The 24,323-nt window shown below is 38.3% G+C and overlaps 1 long non-coding RNA gene across 1 annotated transcript in view; it reads right to left on the bottom strand.

The window, feature by feature from the left end:
- LOC121034740 (uncharacterized) overlaps positions 1–22,807 on the bottom strand; it is a 490,191-nt gene extending 467,384 nt beyond the window's left edge. Inside the window, exon 1 of the long non-coding RNA XR_005792590.1 lies at positions 22,197–22,807. This is a non-coding gene — a long non-coding RNA (uncharacterized LOC121034740). The remainder of the gene's footprint in view (positions 1–22,196) is intronic.
- Positions 22,808–24,323: the final 1,516 nt, after the last annotated feature.

Here is a 24,323-nt window from a genome sequence, read left to right on the forward strand (position 1 = left end):
GCAGATGAGTCATAAGAAACCTGGCCAACCGTACTTGACATCCTCAAAACACCTCCCCAAGAGCTGGCCATTTTCTTTCCATTCACTCTTATTCTCTTTTTTTTCCCTCGTATTTCTTTCCAGAAGCCACCCTTATTTGAATTCGCATAACAAGAATATTCTACCTGCTGCCCTATGGAAAGGACAAGAAGACTTTCAAAACTCAGTACAACTACAAAGTGATTCTACTATGGGATCCCTACTTACAAAAGTAAAATCATTTTTTTTCCTCCACCAGAAAACGGTCCAGATTCTCAACAGTCTCCAGTCTCAGCTTGGTACCATAATTGCCATAAATAAACTTCTTACGCACTAAAACCAGTTTTGCCCTTTTCCCAGGAGGCTTTTGTAAAGCTCAACATAAATTCAGCTATCTCATATGATGCAATTGTGATTTAGGAAAAGCCAAGACCATCATCAATACACAGTTCCATCCTCCCACACCGACAGCCCAATCTAACTGCTGCCAAGTCCCCAAACCCTGAAACTCCCACCCACAAGCTGCCAAACCCTCTGGTTGCCCTATCACTGGCAGATGCTACGATGCTCTGTCAGTAAAAGGTTTGTGAGAAACTGAAAAGTGTACAAAATCAAACAGAATGCAAAGACATTTTTACTGAACTCAGTATTTCAGGATTCTGAAATACTTAATGCTTAAGAATTAAGAGAGATTTGGGGATCCATAGCCCTGTGTTTCTCTGTTTGGCCAACTTTAGGCTCCTACCTGCCTATCCTGAAAGAAATCAGAAATGGCGGTTTGAATTTGCAAAGACTTTCAACTTGTGCCATGAAAAGCACCATGTAGGTACAACTCTGAAAATGTGAAATTATTTCAATTATGGGGGGACTTGTGTGTGCTATAGTCATTATTTCTACATTGAAGCAATACAATGAACACTCACCTGTGGAGCCAAGTTATTCTGCTAAGGGGGAAGCCATATTCCACTGTCACTGACATGCACCACATTGAGCTGTGTCCAAAGACACTGACTTAGTGACATAATGAGCTGAAATGCTACAACCTACAGTCAGGTTAGTCCTAAAGAGCTCAATAAAGTCCTTCGCCAAATCGTGTAAATTTTGTTTCAATCTGGAAAACAGTACTCATACTCTGAGCCCCTCATCTAACATGTGGGAAAACTGAGGCCCAGGAGGCTTAGCAAAATAGTTAAAATACAGACTCCTTGATTCCTAGCCCTGCGTTCTTTCCATTCCCTTCTTCTGTGCCCCAGCCTAATACAAACCCACTCTTCCCACATATACTCTCCCCACCCAAGTCTCACCTTTGTACTATTACCAATGCACTGCAAGTCCCCAGACTGCTTCTCTGACTACCTGAGCTGACCCTCTCTTTTCCTAATGCTTAACTCAGTTCCTCCTGGCATAGCACTGTCCTCTCTATGACTATGTCCCTAAAACTTGGGCTTCTTGTGCCTCCCAATCACTACCTGCTGTCTGATTTCACTCCACCCAGCCCCAAAACTCTTCTCTGATTCCTGAGTTCCAGTCCTCCCTCAACTAATTCTTACCCTGAAACCTTATATACTGCGGGAGTACATTGCTTTTCTACAGTATCAGTATTCTACTGTGCTGTAACAAATTGCTACAAAGGCAGTAGCTTGAAACAACACAAATCTATTATTTTATAGTTCTGTGGGTCAGACATCTGATACAGGTCTTACTGGACTAAAATCAAGATGCACTCCCTTCTGAAAGCTTCGGAGAGAGTTAGTTTATTTGCCTTTTCCAGCTTGTTGAGGCCACCCCCATATATTGACTCATGGTCCCTTCTTCTACCTTCACAGCCAGCAATGTAGTATCTCTCTGATCCTGCTTCCTCACCGCTTCTCTTTCTCTGCCTCTTCTGTTCTGCCTCCCCCTTCTACTTTTAAGGACCTTTGTGATAACAATGAGCCCCCCAGGACATCTCAGGATATTAAAGTCAGCTGATCAGCAACCTGAATTCCATCTGCTACCTTAATTTGCCTTTGCCATGTGATCTAATGTATTCACAGATCCTTGGGATTAGGACATGGACATCTTTGGGGGTGCCACTAATCATTCTTGCCTGCAGCATCTTCTCCTCATGCCTTGACAGCCTCCACCCCAATCTACAGAAAAATGGTTCTCCATTGTCTGAATCCCCAAATGAGCACTGAGCTCGCTTCATCCTATGTGCCCCAGTGGTCATTTGGAGATTCTCCTTGTAGAAGTCTGGAAAGGACATTGGCCAGGCCACTCCCTAGCCCTCTGTGTACATAGAGCCAGGGAGGGCTGAGCCTAGAAATGGAGAAGAGAAATGTGGGAGCTAGTGTAGAATCCACGGACCCAGAAAGAACAGCCCATGCAGTGCTATTGCTAAGACTGGTCAAAAAGAACGTAAACACATAGGCCACTGAATGTGTAGATTGAGCCTTCAAAAAGAGATGCCAGGGACCAAACCTCATGGTAGAAATTATGAAAAGCCACTGCATTGTGAGGAAATCTACATTGCACCTTAGGGGGAAAAAAGCTCCAACTCAGACAACTGTGGGAGACATTAGGGAATCAGCCCTAGAGAGTCCTATTAACAACCTTGTAAAGACTTGCTTTTTTTCAAAAAATTTTTGAAACAAAGATTCACAGGAAGCTGCAAAGATAGAACAAAGAGATCTCATGTACCCTTCACCCAGGTTCTGTCAATGACTGGATCTTACTGAACTGTATATAGTACACAACTAAAACCAGGAAATTGGCATTTGTATAGTGCATGTGTAGAGTTCTTTGCCATAAGACTTATGTTTTTATTTTTTTTTTTAATTTTTTTTCAACGTTTATTTATTTTTTGGGACAGAGATAGACAGAGCATGAACGGGGGAGGGGCAGAGAGAGAGGGAGACACAGAATTGGAAACAGGCTCCAGGCTCCGAGCCATCGGCCCAGAGCCTGACGCGGGGCTCGAACTCACGGACCGCGAGATCGTGACCTGGCTGAAGTCGGACGCTTAACCGACTGCGCCACCCAGGCGCCCCAAGACTTATGTTTTAAAAAGCATACCTGGACAATTGAATATATGTCGACATTCACCATTCAGAATCCTACAAAGATGGTTCTCAGAAGAATCCACACGTCTGTGCAGTAAAGCACAGAGAACTCGACCAGGGCCAACATCCGCGATGCAAAACCACAGGGAACTCTCAGTCCTTGAGACACACCTGCTGAAATGAGGAGATGCTCTTGAAACATTTTCATATGGTTTTCCTCAGTGTGTGGGAATTGTCTTAAAACTTCAGGGATGCCAGGGGCGCCTGGGTGGTGCAGTCGGTTAAGCGTCCGACTTCAGCCAGGTCACGATCTCGCGGTCCATGAGTTCGAGCCCCGCGTTTGGCTCTGAGCTGATGGCTCAGAGCCTGGAGCCTGTTTCCGATTCTGTGTCTCCCTCTCTCTCTGCCCCTCCCCCGTTCATGCTCTGTCTCTCTCTCTCTGTCCCAAAAATAAATAAACGTTGAAAAAAAAAAAAACTTAAAAAAAAAAAAACTTCAGGGATGCCAGCCATCTCTCAGAAAAGAAATGGGAGAGCTGAACTGAAATCCCATCCCAGGGTCTCACTTCTTTCTCTCCATCCCAGGAAAGGATTCAAGAAAAATCCTCTGAATTAGCCCCACAAAGTATCTCAGAAGGTTAGACCTACAATGGCCCCTAGAGACTTCACGGTTTGGTCCTATTCTTTAACCTACACATAAGGAAACTAAGGTCTGGGACATAGAGGAGAGACTGCTCAGTAACACAGCTAGTTAGTGGTTGTCCCAGGATTAGAACCTGAGTCTTCTAACTCTCAAAATGGCACATTTTCTAGTATCCACAAATATATGCTGCAAATACATGCTCCTGAAATTTCAACATGATTTTAAGAAAGAGGATAACATGATGAGTAATGCTATGTGGAATGAATTTGAGTGGGCCAGAAGTTGATAGGAGGAAACTGGTGATGAGGCCATTGCAATATATTGAGGAATATATATCATGGCTCCAACTAAAGCGATGGCAATAAAATTGGAAAGAAGCAAAATAATTCAAAATATATTTTAGAAGTAGAGTCAGACTTGGCTGAACTCTCATATGGGTCATCAGTAACAAATTTCTACATCATTCAGGGAGACCTAAGGATCCAGACTATGACCATAAAACAGACCAAAAGTGAGTAATCTGTATGGAAGTTATACCTAAAAACTTGGCCTCATTGTCTCTGTTGTTACTAGGATTCACCAACAGCTATTCAGTTCAGATGGTTCCACTTGTCTTGGCAAGCAGTACCTACTGGGTTCACACGTTAATAGATCTCACTTCCTCCATAGCCTTCCTTCCTTAGCCTCCTGCCTAGAAAACTGACGTACAAACTGTGCCCCAGGATTAGGTTCAATTGTACACTTGGGCTTGGATATAGGTGTCCCTCTTTATATCAGCTCTGCCATATCTGCCTGAAGTTCTACTTGCAGGTTCAAGGTAGCCCAGGTTTAGTGGCATCTTAAAAGCCTCCTACCCTATGTGCCCAGAAAGGCAAAGCAACAGCAATCTTAATGCTGGTGTAAACATCAGATGAAACCTGAATCATTTAAGGATTCAGCATATGGTGGCTCATGAATCTACCCCTTGTACCCAAGATCCTCTGGTTCCCTGAAGAGATGGAATTCTAACCAATTATCCCTGGAACCTGACGTCTTATCTAATGTCTGTAAGCCCTTTCCTGAGACTGGCTTTCCACACACATCCCTCTGTCTCCCACTTTCCTCTGGGACTTGCAACCTGGACACAGACAGCAAGAACAACTGTCAACCTACAGACCTGTTGTTGCTCTCTACATGTTTCTCTTGGATTGGACACTGGACCACATGAGAGTTGGCTTTGCCACATTCCTCCAGGCTTAGTTTTGGTCTTCCCATAGGGAAAAGTCTGTATTGTTTGAACTTTACAGTGGGAGAGGGAAAACAGAATGAGCAACTCTCAAGCAGTGCTAATCGAGAAATAAATTCATGCAACCACTTTGATGAAAAGATTGGCAAAGTCTTGAAAAGTTAAAGATGCAGATCTCCTGTAATCCTATTCCTAGGTATATGTCCAAGAGAAAGGGATGATATGTCTACCAAAAAAAAATCATACAAGATTGTTTAGAGCCACTTCATTATTTTCGTGTGTTTGTTTTGTTTTGTTTTTTAAGTAAACTCTGTGGCCAACATGGAGCTTAAACTCATAACCCTGAGATCAAGAGTCACATGCTCTACCAACTGAGCCAGCCAGGCACCCCTGAGAACCACTTTATTCTTAATAGCAAAAAATGTAAATAATCAAATGTCCCACAAGGAAAGAATAAACAGATTGTGATACAGCCATTAAATGGAATATCACCAAGCAATTTAAAGAAAACTTATTAATATACAAAACAATGTGAATAGATCTCAGAAATACTGTATTGAGCAAAATAATCCAAACCTAACAGGTACACACTCTGTGATTCCATATAAAATAAGTTTAAAAACAGACCAAAACTAATCTAAACTAGGTCAAAATAGTGGTTATCTCTGGTGGGATATGGGGAGTGGGGCCATTGAATGGCAGGGGCCATGGGGAAACTCTTTAGGGTGATAGAAATAGTCTATATATTGATCTGCGTGATGGTCACATAGGTGTATACATACGTGGAATGTCATAAAATGATATACTTAGTTTGTGCATTTTACCATATCCAAATTATACCTAAAAGGTATAAAAATAAAAACAAATAACATTAATATGTTATCACTATAAAATGTTTTAAATAAATATAAGCAAAAGGAATAAATCTATCATTCACTTCCCACCACTCAGATATAACTACTGTTAGATGTCTTTTGTAGCCATGTATCTATTTAATTTACAATTCACACTGCTTTTTTTCTTTAATATTTATTTATTTTTTAAAGAGAGAGAGAAATAAAGAGAGACAGACAGAGAGAATGAGTGGGGGAGGGGCAGAGAGAGAGGGAGAGAGAGGTTCTAAGGCAGGCTCAGTGCTTGATCTCACGAACCAAGAGACTGTGACCTGAGCTGAAGTCGAAGGCTTAACAGACTGAGCCACCCAAGTGCCCCCAATTCATACTGTTTTTTAAAGCAGCTATTTTTTATTGAAAATATTTACCATTTAATTGTTTTCTTAAGAAGTGATCTTCAAACATTTTTGTAGCAGAAACTGTTCTTAAAACTCTGTGGGAACCCTCAACATACAAATATTACTCTGGTAGGAGCCTATTATTTAGGAAGGCATGCCCTGCCTGCTAGACCTCCTCCACCCACCTCTGGGAACCTCTGAGCCCTCTCAGTAGTGCCCACCCAGCCTCAAACCCCTGACTTGGTTTCATTTGTGATTAATGCATTCCAATTTACAAATGACCCACAGTGCGTTCAATTCTGATGGTGGCAAAAATATCAAGACCTGAAAATCCACAGCCTCTTCTCTTTTAGACCTACAAAGGAAATTCTGCAGTTGTCAGATGACCCCATTCACTAATTGAGTCCATTTACTCACTCCACCCTCAATATCCCTCAAAAAAAAAAAAGATGGCTTTGTCCAACCCAGTAATGAGGCCTTTTTGAGATAGGTGCATGAAGAAAAAAAAGACTTGTGAGGTCTTACACTGGAAAAGGAAAGAATTATCAGCTAAAAAAACAGATCCAGGAAAGGGAAAGTTGGAGAGAAAGAAGATAAATCTGGGTCCAAGAAAAAATATGAAAGGAATTTTGGACAAAGAGGTAGTGGAGCAAATTGGAAGCAGTTACAAAGGATGGGAAAACTTTGGGAGTTGGGGGAATTTGAAATCGTGAAGAGCGCTTGGGGCAGGAAAACTCCAAAATGCCTTTTCCAACATAAGTTTACTAGTGCCCCACCCAATGCTATTTTATTAAATAATACAATATTTTTTGTTGACTTAAAACTGATGTATAACTTCATTATATGCTAATATGTTATATACACTTGTGACTGTTTCTAGACTTTTGATTCTAATCTTATGACCTGCCGATCTATATCTGAACTCGTTCCACACAACAGCTTCATAATGTATTTTAATAACTTACAGGGCAATTCTCCCCTCATTACTTTTTAAAATATTTTTTAGAGGGGTGCCTGGGTGTCTCAGTCGGTTGAGTGTCTGACCTCGGCTCAGGTCATGATCTCGCAGTCCGTGAGTTCGAGCCCGAAGTCGGGCTCTGTGCTGACGGCTCAGAGCCTGGAGCCTGCTTCAGATTCTCGGTTTCCCTCTCTCTCTGCCCCTACCCCACTCATGCTCTGTCTCTCTCTCTCTCTCTCTCTCTGCCTCTCTGTCAAAAAAAAACATTAAAAAAATTTTTAATATTTTTTAGATACCCTTGAATATTTGTAATTCCACCTAAACTTCAGAATCATTTTGTCACATCCCCAAAACGTGTCATTGGGATTTTGGTTAGAATTTAGAGTAAGTTAGAGGAAATTCACATTTTTATAATTTGGAGTCTTTTTATCCAGAAATGTGGTCTGTCTCCACTTATTCAGGTCTTCTCTTGTTCCCCAGGAAGTTCTGTTGCTTTCTTCATATAGTCCTATTTCTTGCCAAGTTAATCCCTAGGTCCCTGTATATATTTATCATAATTATGAAAGGGGTCTTTTTTTCTATTATATTTTCTAGCCAGTTTGTGTTGGTTTGTGTTGGTTCATATGTACATGGGAAATCAGCATGCATATGTGTGTGTATATACATACATGTGTATATACATACATGTGTGTATGTCATATGGTATAATGATATGTGTGTACACACATACTCTAACAGACACAAAAATTCATATTAGCTTTAAAAGGTTTTCATTTGAGGGGTGCCTGGGTGGTTCAGCTGGTTAAGGCCCCAGCTTCAGCTCAGGTCATGATGTCATGGTTGGTGAGTTTGAGACCCAACTTGGGCTCTCTGCCGTCAATGTGAAAGCCCCCTTTGGATCCTCTGTCTCCTCTATCGGCCTCTGCCCTGCTTGTGCACTCTCTCAAAAATAAAAAAAATAAAAGTTCCTCACTTGATTCGCTTATATTTTCTAAGTATTTTCTAGATAATGATAATTTTGTCTCCTCCTTTCCAATATTTATACTTATTTTTCTCTGTTTACAACAATGGCTAGGAATAGTATCATACTGTTAAAAAGTATAATAAAGTTAAATATTTTTAGTGATATTTGGCACCTTTATGTTTCTAAGGTTTTGTCATTAAATAGGTTTACTCATAGTTGCTCATGAATGAGCGTTTTAGTATGTCAAGGAAATCTCCTTACTAAGATTGTTAAATCACTAAAAACTGGTAAATTGTGTTAAATGCCTTTCTGGTATCATGTTCATTCCCCTTTTAGCCTATTTAATGTAATCAACTGTGCTAATAAACTCCATGTTGAACAATCCACAAATTGCTAAAATAAGCCCTATATAACATGGTTATGGTATTATATGTGTAACACAGCACAAAAGTCAATTTTCTAATATAGACTATTTACACTGATTTTCATAGGTGAGATTGACATAGTTGTGTGTGTATACCAGTTTTGTCAGGTTTAGTTATCAGACTTATGTTTGTTTCAAAAAAATAAATTGAGAAGACTTCTTACATTTCTAATATCCAACATATTTACTGATCAAAAGAAATACCTGCCCCTGGAACATTTCCAGGAATTACCCATAAAATCATCAAAGTCTGGTGCTTTCTGGGTGGAACAGATCTTTAACAATCTTTATGACTCTGTGTGTGGGTCCACTTAGTATATGCAGGTCTCCTTTAATTAATTTTGGACACTTGATTGTTTTTTTCCTTGGAAAATCATCCATTTTATCATCTATTAGCTTGAACGTGGGCATCATTCTCACTTGCAATTCCTTCTCCCTCATATCTGTCATTCCATGCCCTTTTCCAACCCTATCACGGCTTTCCTTTCCTCTTCCGTGACTAGACTTAGAGGTTTTGTTTGTTTTTTCTCAACATTCTCAATGGGTTTACCATTCCACTCTCTTTATGTCCACCAATTCTGTAATTTCTGTATTTAACTTGGTGAGCTTCTATCACCAATATCCTCAGTTGTATTCGTTGTTCTATTTCTAATATCTTCATTTATTCTTCCCTTGTTTCATATTGAATATTAAATATATGTTTAAGGCACCAAATCTGGTCTAAGTTCTGCTTTGGCCATACCCTTAAGTTTTAGGAGTGGTTTTCATTGTCATTAGTGTATACATTTTCTCTTTGCCCCAAAAAGTAATTTAGGAGAGTGTCTTAAATTATTCAAGAGTCTACATGGTTTTGCTTTAGTCAATTTCCAAATCTTATGGTATTCTGGTCAGCAACTGTGGCTTATACATTTTCTACTTTGGAATATTAAAGTTTTCTATCTGGTCCAGTATATAATCACATTTTATAAATGTCTAATGTGGACATCAGGAAACAATGCATATTGTCTCTTTATAAGGCATAGAGTTAATATATATCACTGATTTTTCTCAAACTTTATATATCCTCATTCTTTATCTACTTATTCTCCACTTACTTTGTCAATACTGTGTTGCTGTGGTCATCTCAAATCCCCCTTGTGTTCATATTTTGGTTTATATATTTCTGGGCTATACCTTCCAGATATAAATATTTCTTATGAATTCTTCCTTTTATCAATACAAAACGTATTACTTTAATGTTTCACATAATGCTTTTGCCTTGAAATCTACTATTGTCTTGTAATAATATTACCACCCATTTTCTTTGTTCTTCACTATAATTGTTGACCAACTTCATATCTTTAACTCCCCTTGGCCACTGTTACAATAGCATACAGTTAACTGTCAGTTTGGTTTTGACAGAGGCAAAATATACATACAATGAAATGCCTAACCATAAGTGTACAATTCAATGGGTTTTTACAAATATATATACCCATGTTATCTACCATGGTCGCAATCAGGATATCAAACATTTCCATCATCCCAGAAAATTACCATGTACCATGTTCTTATTTCTATCAACCTAAGTTTTACCCCTTCTGTAATTCTATATAAATAGAATCATTCACTATGTATTATTTTGTGTCTGGTTTCTTACACTCAATGTGATGTTTTGGGGATCTGCTCTTGTTACTGCATGTATTATTCTTTTTTTCTTGCTGGGTAGTATTTAAATGATTTATACCAAAATTTATCCTTCTGTTGATGGATATTTGGGTACTTTTCATTTTGGGACTGGAGTAAATAAAATTGCTGTGGGAATAGCAATTTCTTTTGGATAAATACCTAGAAGTAGGATTTCTGGCCACAGCACAGGTGTATGATTAATTTTATGAGACACTGCCAGAAATTTTTCCAAAGTGACTGTGTAATTTTATACTCTTACCAGCAGTTTCTCCACATCTTCACCAACAGCTGGTGTTGTCTTTTTAATTTTAGCAATTGTAGTGGGTATGAAATAGTATCTCATTATACTTTTACTTTGTGTTTTCCCTGAAGACTAATGGTACTGACAAATTTCATGTGCTTATTGACTATTTATACATCTTCCTTCATGAATCACCTGCTCGAGGCTTTCACCCATTTTATATTGGGCTGTTTGTCTATTTATTACTGGTTTGTAGGAGATGTGTACTGTAAATATTTTCTTGCAATCTGTGTCTTCCCTTTTTGTTTTTGCTATGATAACTTGATGAGCAGAACTTTTTATTCTGAGGTGCCTAGGTGGCTCAGTTAGGTGTCCAACTTCAGCTCAGGTTATGATCTCACAGTTCGTGAGTTCTAGCCCCACATCCGGCTCTCTGCTGTCAGTGAGGAGCGCACTTTGGTTCCTCTGTCCTCTCCCTCTCTGCCCCTCTCCTGCTCATTCTCTCTCAAAAATAAACATTTTTAAAAAAGAATTTAGTTCCATTTTATCAATTTTTTTCCTTTCTGTTCAGCGACATTTATGCTCTCTCTAGGACATCTTTTCCTAACCCAAGTTTTTGTTTCCCTCGAGAAGTTTTATGGTTTTCATCTTATGTTTGGATCTCTGATCCATCTCTTAAGTATATTATGGTTTTTTGGTGTTATATAATACAGAATTATATTGTTAATTGCATTTCCCAATCATTTGCTGATCTATAAAAATACAATTGACTTTACGTTCTACATTTTCTAAATTCATGTATTAAATGCACTATAGCTTTTCTAAATTACTTTGGCCTTTTAAAATTCATTTCTAAGTTCTAGTAGTTGTTTTGGGGCTTCCTTAAGATTTTCTATGTAAATAATCATGTTGGGGAGAAATAGAGGGTTTTACTTTTTCCTTTCCAAACTTTATAGCTTTTACTTCTTTTTCTTGCCTTATTGCAATGGCTAGGAGCTCCAGTGCCATATCAAACAGAAGTAGTAAGAGAGGACATCCATACTTTGTTCTCAATCATGAGGAAGGCTTTCAATATTTTAATGTTAAATATGATGTTACTATAGGTGTTCTGTAGCTGCTCTTCATCAGGTTACATAAAATTCTTTCCATTCCTGATTTGCTAAGTCAAGAATTGTTGAATTTTGTGAAATGTTTTTTCTGCATTTATTGAGAGAATTAAACATTTTTTCCTTTATCATACTAATATGTGAAATACATTAATTAACTTTTGGATTAAACAGCTTTGTATTCCTGGAATAGACCCCAGTCGATCATGAGGTACTAACTTTTTCATATATTGCTGGATTCAACCTGTTAATATTTCATTAAGGATTCTGATTTCTGTCTTACTTCAGGCTACTATAACAGAATACCATAGACTGAGTGACTTTAAACAACAAACATTTATTTCTCACAATTCTGGAGGGTATGAAGTCCAAGATCAAGGCACCAGCAGATTCAGTGTATGGTAAGGGTCCTCTTCCAGGTTGCAGACTGTTGACTTCTCCATCACACTGGAGGTTAGGATTTGAACACATGAATCTTGGAGGGACACAAACATTCACTATATTGCAGTGGCTATAATCACAGAAATACTGATCAGCAACATTTTTTTGAAATAGTTTTCTCAGGTTTGGTATCCAGGTAATACTTGCTTCATAAAATGAGTTAAGAAATATTCCTTCCTCCTTTATTTTCTAAATTTGCTTAGCATTCATATTGTTTTTTCTTTAAATGTTTTATAGTACTCCTCAGAGAGATCATCTGAACCTATAGTTTTCTTCACGGGAAGGTTTTTTAAATCAAAAATTCAAAATTTTAAGTAGATAAAGGGTTACTCAGATTTTCTATTCCATCTTGTATTAGCTTTAGTAAGTTATGATTTAAAGTAATTTGAAAACATCTAATTTGTTGAATTTAATGGTATAAAATTTCCACATTGTTGTCTTCCATATTATTTTTTTATTATTCTTTTAATGTCAGTATGATCTAGTGATATTTCTTTCATTCCTCAGGTTGGTAATTTCTGTTTTCTATCCTTATCAATCACAGTAGAGGTTCATCAATTTTATTATACTTTTCAAAGGACAGACTTTTGGCTTTGTCAATTTTCTCTATTAACTATCTCTTTTCTATCTGGCTGATTTCCGCTGTTATCTTAATCTTCTTGCTTTGGGTTTAATTTGGTCTTCTTTTTCTAATTGCTTATAGAGGTATGAAAAGTAACCTTAAAGTAAACTTTTTAAGGAGGTTTGAAGACAGAGCAAGCAGTTAACAAAATTTGTGCGTGAAGCACACCAGATTCAAGCCTGGGTATCACTTTCATTTGAAGTCTTCGAGATTACCTCCAGGTTATAGATACAGACACACACACACACACACACACACACACACACACACACACACGACATTCTTGGGCTTCAGGAGATGTTCTTCATCTTTCGACACACTATTTCTGCATACTGCAATACACTGTATGAGATCCAAGGTCAAACAAAGTCCTGAATGACCAGGTTCACAGCCTTGAACATGTCTGGATAGTCTACTGGTGTGTCATCATGGCCCAGACTAAACATGAGTCTGGACTTTCAGGCAAGCATAAGCTCCTAAAATTTAAGTCTCTTTTTTTACATCTCTAACGGCTTTCCTAGGAAACCAGTGAAAGAGGGTTTGTCTCAGCACCACTGTCTACATAAATTTGAGTCCTTATAGACACCAGAATTATGAAGGTTATTTATTCTGAACCATAGGCCCTGGATATCTTCTATTTCCCCCACCCTTTTCTAACAGTAAGCAATATGTCTCCTATGACTTATTAATTTCCATACGGACTTAAATTTGTGGAAACTCTTCCATTATGAAGTCATGAAATTGCAAAAGAATTTGGAAAAATAACAAAGCTCATGAGACAGACCTGCCCCAAACCTGGAGATCTCTATTTGTGAGGCATCCATTCAGTCCCATTACTACATATACTCAGGGGGATAAATCCTGAAGTTGTGGGAGCTCTAATGTGGCAGTGGAGGTGACGGTGGGGCCTACTTGCTAACACCAATCTGTTCCCATGAAACTTAAAGCAAGGCAAGATTTTTGCACATTTTTCTGTAATTGAATATCATTAAAGTATTGAATATACAATGCATCCTGCCTTTCTTTTATTCTTTCAAAAACTACTTATTGCATGCCTACTATATACCAAGCACCATGCAAGGGATAATGGGATAAATTGGTGAAAAAAAAAGAAAGCTGAAAGACAGTTATGACTGGAAAGAGTAAGAACAGAGAAGAAAAAGTGAATTGCTGGCGGGAGCCTCTATTACCAAAGACTTAGTATGTTCTTAGGACCTTGAATCAGAAAAAAAGCAGTTATGCTGGGTCCCTCTGACATGTATGGCAAGGTGTGTGTGTGTGTGTGTGTGTGTGTGTGTGTGTGTGGTGCCTTTTGGAGAAGATGAGGGAGCATAAGGAGAATACCTCAATTTCTGCCCAATAGAAGTGGGAGGATGGAATCACTGATGTTCCAGAAGCTAAGAAAGGAAAAATGTAAATTATTTTCTTTACGCATGTGGTTTGCACAACATCCTCCAACATAAGACTCCCACTTGGGTCCTAAAGTTGGAAAAATCTAGGGAGTATGGAGAAAAGGAACAGAGCTACAAGACTTGACATTGTATACTGGGTGCCAGCACTAGCAGACAAACTCCTAGAGGGAGACCTTTATAAAATAGTCTCTAGGTTCAATAGCTATGTGAACTATGAATCTGGAATTAACATCATCTACCTAAATTACAGAGATATACTTCTCACATAAGTCTCTAAAGTGCAGGCAAGGTATCAAAGGAAGAGTTCTTTAAGTGAGGGTAATTTGAAGAGCCCCTAAGAACTCCCTACCCCAAATGGTATTTCCCATGTTGACTAAAATTCTTCATTTTGTTTCACTGCTTGGAACCCATCTTTACTCATCTCACTATAACCACAGAAGCAGTTATAACATAGAATAAATAGTAATTAAAGATTCTGAAGTCAAATTGCCTTGTTCATCTTGGGCTTTACCGCTAATTGTGCCTGTGACTTTGGGGTGTGTTTCTTAATAATAGCTAAAAATTAATTATTTATTGGGCATGTAATCACTTAGCAACTATAGGGCCAACCGCTTTACATGTTTTTACATGTATCACTACTCCTCACAATACCCTATGAGGTATTATTATCATTATAATTTTACAGATGAGGAAACTGAAGCACAAATGTAACTTTGAGGTCCAAAACTAGTAACTGGAAGAGCTGAAATTCAAACCTAAGCAGACTTAACTATTATGGTGGTCCCCTCACTTAAATGCTCTAAGCCCCTATGCTTAGAGAGTAGTAAGGATTAGGTAAGATAATGCTTATAGATTTGACACAGTGCAAAAGTGTTCAACACTATTACTGTTATTATTTCAGATAAATTAATTCTTGAAAAGAATTAAAGCAGTACCCAGCAAACCCAGTTCAATTTTACTGGCCTCTAGTATCAAGCTCTGTATTAGATGCTAAGGTGATACCATGATGTATAAGACTTGATTCGTACCATCGAGAAAAACAACTCAAGGCTTACTTAGTTATCCCCTACATAAAGTCCTTCAAGGGCTCTATACTGCTTTCAGAAAGCTCGTGTGCCTAGCTTGGCACAAAAGGTCCATCAAGATTCCATTGTCTTGCCTCCTTGAATGCATCTCCTGCCACTTCCCCCATCCACACTGCAGCCTTAGCTACTTATTCTTCAGATATGCAAGACATTTCACATCTCAGTGACTTACAATGTGCTGTTCCATTAGTCTGGGAAATTCCTTTCTCTACCTCCATTTCTCCAATGTCCAGCTCAAATCTTTCTGGAATTCCCCAACCCCTGCTACATTAGATGCTCCCTCTCTGGGCTCCCACAGAATCCTGCACACACCCACTGTACTTACTACACTGTAATGAAACTATCCTGCTCATATGCCTCCTCCACTATTCTGTAAGCTTCTTGAAAACTGTCTTAACAATCTCTTACCCTAGCTCCCAGAACAGTTTATGCACAGTAGACACTCAATGAATGTGTACACAATGAAAAAATTAATAAATAAACTTTAATTAGCACTCTAATGAGGGTATAATGATTTAATGGAAGAATGAGTATATTGAAATTGACTAAGAGGATCTGTAATGACTTCTTTGAGGAGGTGGCATGTGAACTGGCTCTTTGTGGGAAGGTAGTACTTAAATTAATGGACATATGCAGAGAACCTCCCGGTAAGAAAAGTTTTGAGGAAAGGCCCTAGAAAGAACTTTTGGGGTATACTGAGTAAATCTCTGTGACTAGAACATAGGGAAGAAAAATGGAGAATAAGGCAATAAAGTGGCAAGAAATCTAGCAATAAAACTGGGACATGAAGAGAAGCCAGGCCATCAAAGCAATTCTCAAGCAATTTCAATTAAAAAAAATCTTAACTGCTGTAAGTAACATTATCAGCTCCCAATTCTATCTCTTCTCATGCATAACTGGCCCCTATAACCATAACAGAACTAAAGTTATGTATACAAGGAGACGTTGTAGCAAAAAGACACAAATGGGGAAAGGAAAGTAATATGGAGAGAAAAATAGGAGCAAACTGATCTAAATTAAAATACCAAGCAGAGGGGCACCTGGGTGGCTCAGTCGGTTAAGCGTCAGACTTTGGCTCAGGTCATGATCTCCTGGTTCATGAGTTCGAGCCCCACATTGGGCTAGCAGCTGTCAGTGCAGAGCCTGTTTGGGATCTTCTGTCCCCCTTTCTCTCTCTGCCCCTCCCCCGCTTGCAGTTTCTCTCTCTCAAAAGTAAATAAACATTTTTTTTTAAATCTTTAAAAAATATATCAAGCAGGTATGAGTGTCTCACCTGTAAAACAGCAGAACGATGTCATCAGCAATTTGATTAATCTTAAATTTATTTTCAACTTTATGTCATTTTTGCTATATATATTTCTATAACCAAACCACACTAACTAATCTAAGATGTAGAGACAGAGATCTCTAGGGACAACCAATATCATTTTAGAAAGGAAAGCCTTTCACCCACATACTTTGCACTGCACCTAATGGGCCCTGGCATAACTACAGAGTGAATCTGGTACAGTATTGAATACAGGTTGCATCACAAAACAACAAAATGCACAACCACTTTACTCACTGTGCTCTCTGCTTCAAGCACCAACTCAGTATTTACTGCACACCTGTTATGAGAAACACACTGTTCTTGGCATAGACAGGGAATCTGGATGCATCTGGTAAGATCCAGGCCTTTAAAAGAATGTACAGAGTAGGTAAGATAAATGTGTATGTGATAATGCAATTCAAGGTGTGATGAATGTATGAAAAATGTAGCATAAAAGCAAATAAGAGGCATTCAGCTGAAATGGGGAAAGATTTCATGGCAGGGTTAACTTCAGGGAGTACTAGGGAAAGTTTTCATTGTATTTCTTCTTTTATTTTTATTTATATATTTTAATTACAAAGGTGGTAGATGCACATTATTTACAAGATCTTAAATACAGATAAGCAAAAAATCACTAAAAAACCACTATATTTTTGTATATGCCACTTAAAAATTATTTATTTATAAAACTGAAACCCTATTGTACATTCCTTTCAGTCAACAGCTTATTCAGGCAACAATATATTACAACCATCTTTCCATGTCATTTACTATACTTCTACAACTAACTTCTTTATATTTAAAAAGGAGCATATCAAAAGGTATAGATGAGTATACAGTAAAAGCATGTCTCTCTCCCATCCCATTCCCCAATCACCTTTTAGTTGTAACCAGAAACAACCACTGTTACCGGTTTCTTGGGATCCTTCCACAGATATTTTGCGTATGTGTATATATTTCTTTTTAAATAAGTGGTAGCCATGCACACACAATCCTGTACCTCATTTTTCAAATCTCCCAGGCAATACACTTATCACTGCCTTATTACTCTTAGTAGCTACAAAATGTTCCATTGTATGAAAATATAACCACTTGATTATCCAGTCCCCTTTTTTTTTAAATTTTTTTTTAACGTTTATTTATTTTTGAGAGACAGAGACAGAGCATGAATGGGGGAGGGGCAGAGAGAGAGGGAGACACAGAATCAGAAGCAGGCTCCAGGCTCTGAGCTGTCAGCCCAGAGCCCGACGCGGGGCTCGAACTCACGGACCTCGAGATCGTGACCTGAGCTGAAGTCGGACGCTTAACTGACTGAGCCACCCAGGCGCCCCCATCCAGTCCCCTTTGATGGACATTCAGGATATTTCTAATACTTTGCTACTACAACGTTACTAGATGTGTCCTTAAAATGTAAATAGGTACACATTTGTAAATATATATTCAGTAAAAACTGCTAGAAGTGGAGTTTTAAGTTCAAAGGATATGCATAGTTTAAAATTTGAAAGATATTAATTACCACAGTGTCTTCTATTCAGAGGTGTCATCTTGCCAATTACAAATGAGAACGTCTATTCCTTTCCCTTACGTGTGGCTGCCCAGGTGATACTATTTCCCATTCTCCCATGCCCCCCGCCCCACTACCAATATACAAACATACCTTACAGATAGGTGAGACCACCTATCTGGCCTATGGAATGTAAGAATGTGAACAGAAATGATGTGCATTGTGTCAAGACCAAAGTAATTGAGAAGAGAGTGTGCATTCTCCACCATACCCTTGCCTTTCTGCCAGTTGGAAAGAGAAGATGTCAAGGCCTTAGGAAATGGCAGAGCCACATGATGCAAGGAAACTGAGTCCCTGAATCCATACAGAGAAAAACTGTTTATCAACCAGAAACATCCACATGGGAGTATTACATGAAGGAGAAATAAGTTCTTATTGTATTAAGGTGTTGAAATGTTGGTGTTTGTTAAAATATGTTGCCTTATTGTAACCAACATACTAAAATACCTTTTTTTAAATAAAACTCCAGATCCCTATACACTAATAACGAAGAGCAGAAAGAGGAATTAAGAAAACAATCCCATTTACAATTGCACCAAAAATAACAAAATACTTGGGAATAAAGTTACCAAAGAGGTGAAAGACCTGTACTCTGAAAATTTTAAAACACTGATGAAAGAAACTGAAGATGACACAAAGAAATGGAAAGACATCCATGCTCATGGATTGAAAAAACAAATATTGGGGCGCCTGGGTGGCACAGTCGGTTAAGCGTCCGACTTCAGCCAGGTCACGATCTCGCGGTCCGGGAGTTCGAGCCCCGCGTCGGGCTCTGGGCTGATGGCTCAGAGCCTGGAGCCTGTTTCCGATTCTGTGTCTCCCTCTCTCTCTGCCCCTCCCCCGTTCATGCTCTGTCTCTCTCTGTCCCAAAAATAAATAAACGTTGAAAAAAAAATTTTTTTTAAAGAAAAAACAAATATTATTAAAATGTCTATGTTACCCAGGGCAATATACACATTTAATGCAATTCCTATCAAAATACCAACAGTATTTTTCACAAAACTAAATCAAACAATCCTAAAATTTGTACGGAACCACAAAAGACCCCAAATAGCCAAAGCAATCCTGAAAAAGAAAAACAAAACTGAAGGTATCACTATTCCAGACTTCACAAAATATTACAAATCTGTAGTAACCAAAACAGAATAGACACATAGCTCAATGGAACATGATAGAAAACACAAACATAAACCCACAACTGTAACATCAATTTATCTTTGATAAAGCAGGAAAAAATATCCAAAGGGAAAAGGACAATCTCTTCAACAAATGGTGTTAGGAACACTGGACAGCTACATGAAAAAGAAAGAAACCAGACCACTTTCTTATACCATACACAAAAATAAACTCAAAACTGGAGCACCTGGGTGGCTCAGTCGGTTAAGTGTCTGACTTCGGCTCAGATTGTGATCTCACAGTTCATGGGCTCGAGCCCCACGTTGTGCTCTGTGCTGACAGCTCAGGGCCTGGAGCCTGCTTCAGATTCTGTGTCTGCCTCTCTCTCTGCCCCTCCCCTGCTCATACTCATTCTTTCTGTCTCTCAAAAATGATTAAACGTTAAAAAAATTTTTTTAATAAATAAACAAACTCAAAATGGATTAAAAACCTAAATGTGGAACCTGAAACCATAAAATCCTAGAAGAACACACAGGCAGTAATTTCTCTGATATCAGTCATAGCAACATTTTTCTAGATATGTCTCCTGAGGCAAGGGAAACAAAAGCAAAAGTAAACTACAGGTACTGCATCAAAATAAAAAGCTGCACAACAAAGGAAACAATCAACAAAACTAAAAGGCAACCTACTGAATGCAAGAAGACATTTGCAAATGACATATCCAAAAAAAGGTTAGTACCCAAAATATATAAAGAACTGATACAACTCAACACCCAAAAAAACAAACAATCCAATTTAAAAAATGAGCAGAGGGGTGCCTTTGTGGTTCAGTCAGTTAAGCGTCCAACTCTTGGTTCCAGCTCAGGTCATGATCTCAAGCTTTCATGAGTTTGAGCCCCATGTCAGGCTCTGCGCTACAGAGCTGCTTGGGATTCTCTCTCCCTCTCTCTCTTCCCCTTCCCTGCTTGTGCTACCTCTGTCTCTCTCAAATACATAAACTTAAAAAATCTATATATAGGCAGAACACATGAACAGACATTTCTCCAAAGAAGACATCCAGATGGCCAACAAACACATACATGAAAAGATGCTCAACATCACTCATCATCAGGGAAACGCAAATCAAAACTATGAGATATCACCTCACACCTGTCAAAATGGCTAAAATCAAAAACATGAGAAAAAACAAGCATTGGTGAGGATGTGGGGAAAGGGGAACCCTTGTGCATGTTGGTAGAAATGTGAACGGGGACAGCCACTGCGGAAAACAGTATGAAGGTTCCTCAAAAAGTTAAAAACAGAACTACCCTACAATTCAACAATTGCATTACTGGGTATTTACCAAAAAAAAATACAAAAACACTAATTCAAAGAGATACATGCACCTCTATATTTATAGCAGCATTATTTACAACAGCCAAATTATGGAAGCAGCCCAAGTGCCCATTCATAGATGGATACAGAAAATATGGTGTGTATACATATGTGTGTACGTGTGTGTGTGTATGCACACATACATACATAAAATGGAATATTATTTAGCCATAAAAACGAATTAAATCTTGCCATTTGCAACAACATGGATGAAGCCACAGAGTATAATGCTCAGCAAAATAAGTCAGAGAAAGACAAATACCATATGGTCTCATTCATATGTGGAATTTAAGAAACAAAACAAACAAGCAAAGGAAAAAAAGAGAAAAGGGGGCAAACCAAGCAATAGACTCTTAACTATAGAGAACATACTGGTAGTTACCAGAGGGAAGATGGGCGGGGGGACAGGTGAAATAGGCAATGGGGATTAAGGAGTACACTTGTGACAGGCACTAGGTGTTGTACAGAAGTGTTGAATCACTATATTGTACACCTGAGACTAATATAAGACTATATGTTAAACCATACTGGAATTAAAATTAAAAGCTTGATTTAAAAAAGTATCATGTAAAATAGCAACAGAATATGAGATAGAGCTAACAAAATACATGCAAAATATGTATGCTTTAAAAAAAAAACAAAACTAAAGAGATAAATAAAAAAGACCTAAGTAAAACTGGCACTATGTAACATGTTCTTGGATTGGAAGACTCAATATTGTTAGAATATCAAGTCTTCTCCAAATTGAACTACATATTCAATGCAATCTCAAAAATAATTCCAGCATAGTTTTTGGTAGAATTTGGCAGACTGATTCTAAACTTTATATGGAAAAGCAGAGGACCTAGAATGAGTGGAACAACTCTGAAAAAGAGAAACAGGAAGGAGAATTCACATTACCTGATTTCTGTACTTAATATAAAACTAAGCACTTAAGACAACGTGGTATTGGTAAAAGGATATAAATATACATCAATGAAATAAAAACAAAATTTTAAATTAAAAACCCACATTTCAGAGAATACACTTAGGAAATATCCCTTAGGTTATTTCAATGTTAAGTACAACAATGGCTATTAGAAAATATCTTTCATCTCCTGGGTTACCAAGAACTGTTTTTTATTTCTTCATTTTATTATGAATGAATACTGATTTATCAAATACCATTGTAATATCTGGGGAAATAATCCTAATTTTTTTTCTTCTGATCTATTGAAGTGATACATTAAATTAATATTTCCTAATGTTGAAACAGCCTTAACACATCTCAAATAAACCTTGTTTACTTGATTGTGATATTTTAATATGGATAAACATAATAGACTGAGAAATTCTTTGAACAATTTATAAACTTCAAATTTCAACTGAGGAATTAAACAGTAGAACCAACCCTTAAAAGAACAAACTTGTTATCTGGAAAAGCAAGTGAATGAGTTATCACATATCCAAATCAAAAATAAAAGAAATGGAATTCCTGAATGAAAAGGAAAGAGAAATGGGGGGCAGATCTAGGAGCCCTCATTGCAAATAAAAGAAACTCAAGAGGGATCGCAGTGGAGAAAGCAATAATCAAAACATAGTGCAAGAAAACTTTCCTCAGGAGGAGACTAGAGTTCTTAGATCAAAAGCACTCACTGTGTGCCAGGCAGGATAAATGAAAAAAGGCATACAGATTAGATATATCCTGGCAAAAGTTCTGAAGTTTAATAAAGAAAAATATAAACTTTCAAAAAGAAAGAACAGGTTACTTACAAACGAATGAGCATGAGGCCAGCATTGGAGATGGCTAAGCACATAGGCTCTGCAGTAAGACTACCTGGCTTCAAATCTTGGTGTGAACCTGGGCAAGTTACTTAACTTCTTTGTGCTTCTGTAAAACAGGAATGATGACAGTACTTCACTTCTAAGGTTGGCTGGAAGCAGTATTTGCGATAACACCCAGAAGAGTCTGGCACATAGTTCATTATAATCACTGGACTTCGATCTGTTAACACTGGAATTTGTATCAGAAAGTGAAAACTTTGTAGACCTTTGAGAAGGCAAAAGCCAGAACCTTCCCCAGACCTTAATGTTTAGCAGTAATGATCTGAAAAGCTGTACAATAGGCCCCATGCTACTGCCTCTAATGCTACCTGAGCTCTTGCTAGTGAGTAGTGAACTGATGGGCTGAAGGAATCTCATTGATTAATTTTTATTAATGTGAACAAGGCAAGGATGACAGTTTTTTTGGCCTAGAGTTCAAGATTATCACAGATGAAAAAAGTTGTAAGCTCTGTCAAGAGTAAATGGACTTGAGGCACCTGGGTAGCTCAGTCAGTTAAGCATCCGACTTTGGCACATGTCATGATCCCACAGTTCATGGATTCGAGCCCTGCGTCAGACTCTGTGCTGACAGCTCGGAGCCTGAAGCCTGCTTCGGAGTCTGTGTCTCCCTCTCTGCCCTTCCCCTGCTTGCACTCTGTCTCTCTGTGTCTCTTTCTCTGTCTCTGTCTCTCTCTCTCAAAAATAAACATTAAAAAAAAAAGAGCAAATGTACTCACAGTGCAATCTCTGAGAGACATGGAGGATTCTCCTACAATGAGTAGATCTTATTGTTATTGCCACTCAGGACCCTCCAAAAAGTGAACTAGTATGGGATCTGTGGCTATGTGATTTGAATGTCATAAAAAAGTTATTTCATTCATTCAGCAAATTACTTGAGCACATCTATGTTATGTGTCAAGCAGTATACTGGAGTTCTAACCGTAAGTAAGACACATGGAGCCCCTTCCCTCAAAGAGTTACATATATGAATCTTGATTTATATGACCCAAATTAGAATGCCCATGTGATGTAAGAAACTGATCATACCAAGGTCATTAACAAAATGCAAAACACACATACACATACACCTCTTCTAGCACAAGAAACAAAAACAAAAAAGCCAACTTTTAATAGTTAATCATGAATAGTCAAATGTTACTTTAACTCATTTTAATCCCATCTTTTATAGTTCTGTGAATGCGAAAGCCAACATAACAATTTGGTGGAACTCTTGTACTAGGTCAATTCTACTTACTGAGCACTTAGCACCAACCAGAAATATTTTAAATGTTCCTCTCTAGATACTAGCTAAAAATTCCCTAAGTCCACTACCTATCTTCACATGGAAGATTATTTTTTCAATCCAAAAGGAAGATAAAGAATTAAATTGCATATAATAAATGTAGTGGGGTTAAATGGTGGCCCCTGAAAAGATATGTTCATGCCCTAATACCTAGGACCTATGACTATCACCTTCTTTGAATAAGGGGCCTTTGGGGATGTAATTTAGGATCTTGAGATGAGGAAATCATCCTGGCTTATCTAGGCATGCCCTAAATCTAATCACAAGTGGAGTCTTAAAGCCAGTCCTTATCAGAGAAAGTCCTTTCCAGAGGAAGGCCAAGAGTGTTTTGAGACAGAAGAGGAAAAGACACGGAGCAGAAAAGAAGGAGGCTATGAGAACACAGAGGCAGAGACTGGAGTGAGGCAACCGTAAGTCAAGGAATGCCAGCAGCCACCAGAAGCCAGAGAGGCAAAGAATGGATTCTCCTCTGGAGGCTCCAGAGGGGTGCTGCCTGCCAACACCTTGATTTCAAACTTCTGGCTTCCTGAGCTGTGGGAAAATACGTTTCTGTTGTTTATACCCCAGATCTGTGATAATTGGTTACTGCAGCCCCAGGAGACAGTGAACAAAGGCATTTTGGTAAGAAGCCCTGGGTTCAAGTACCACACCTGACAGTTTCGTCCCTATTTGCTGCTTAGCAAGTCCATTAGCCTCCCTGAGACTCCACTGCCTTATTAGTAAAAATGGGATAATCAGACCTGTGCTACTATCCCCCAGAGTTCTGATAAGAC

Source organism: Herpailurus yagouaroundi, unplaced genomic scaffold, assembly GCF_014898765.1.
Source record: "Herpailurus yagouaroundi ecotype Mexico unplaced genomic scaffold, PumYag 160, whole genome shotgun sequence".
NCBI lineage: Eukaryota > Metazoa > Chordata > Mammalia > Carnivora > Felidae > Herpailurus > Herpailurus yagouaroundi.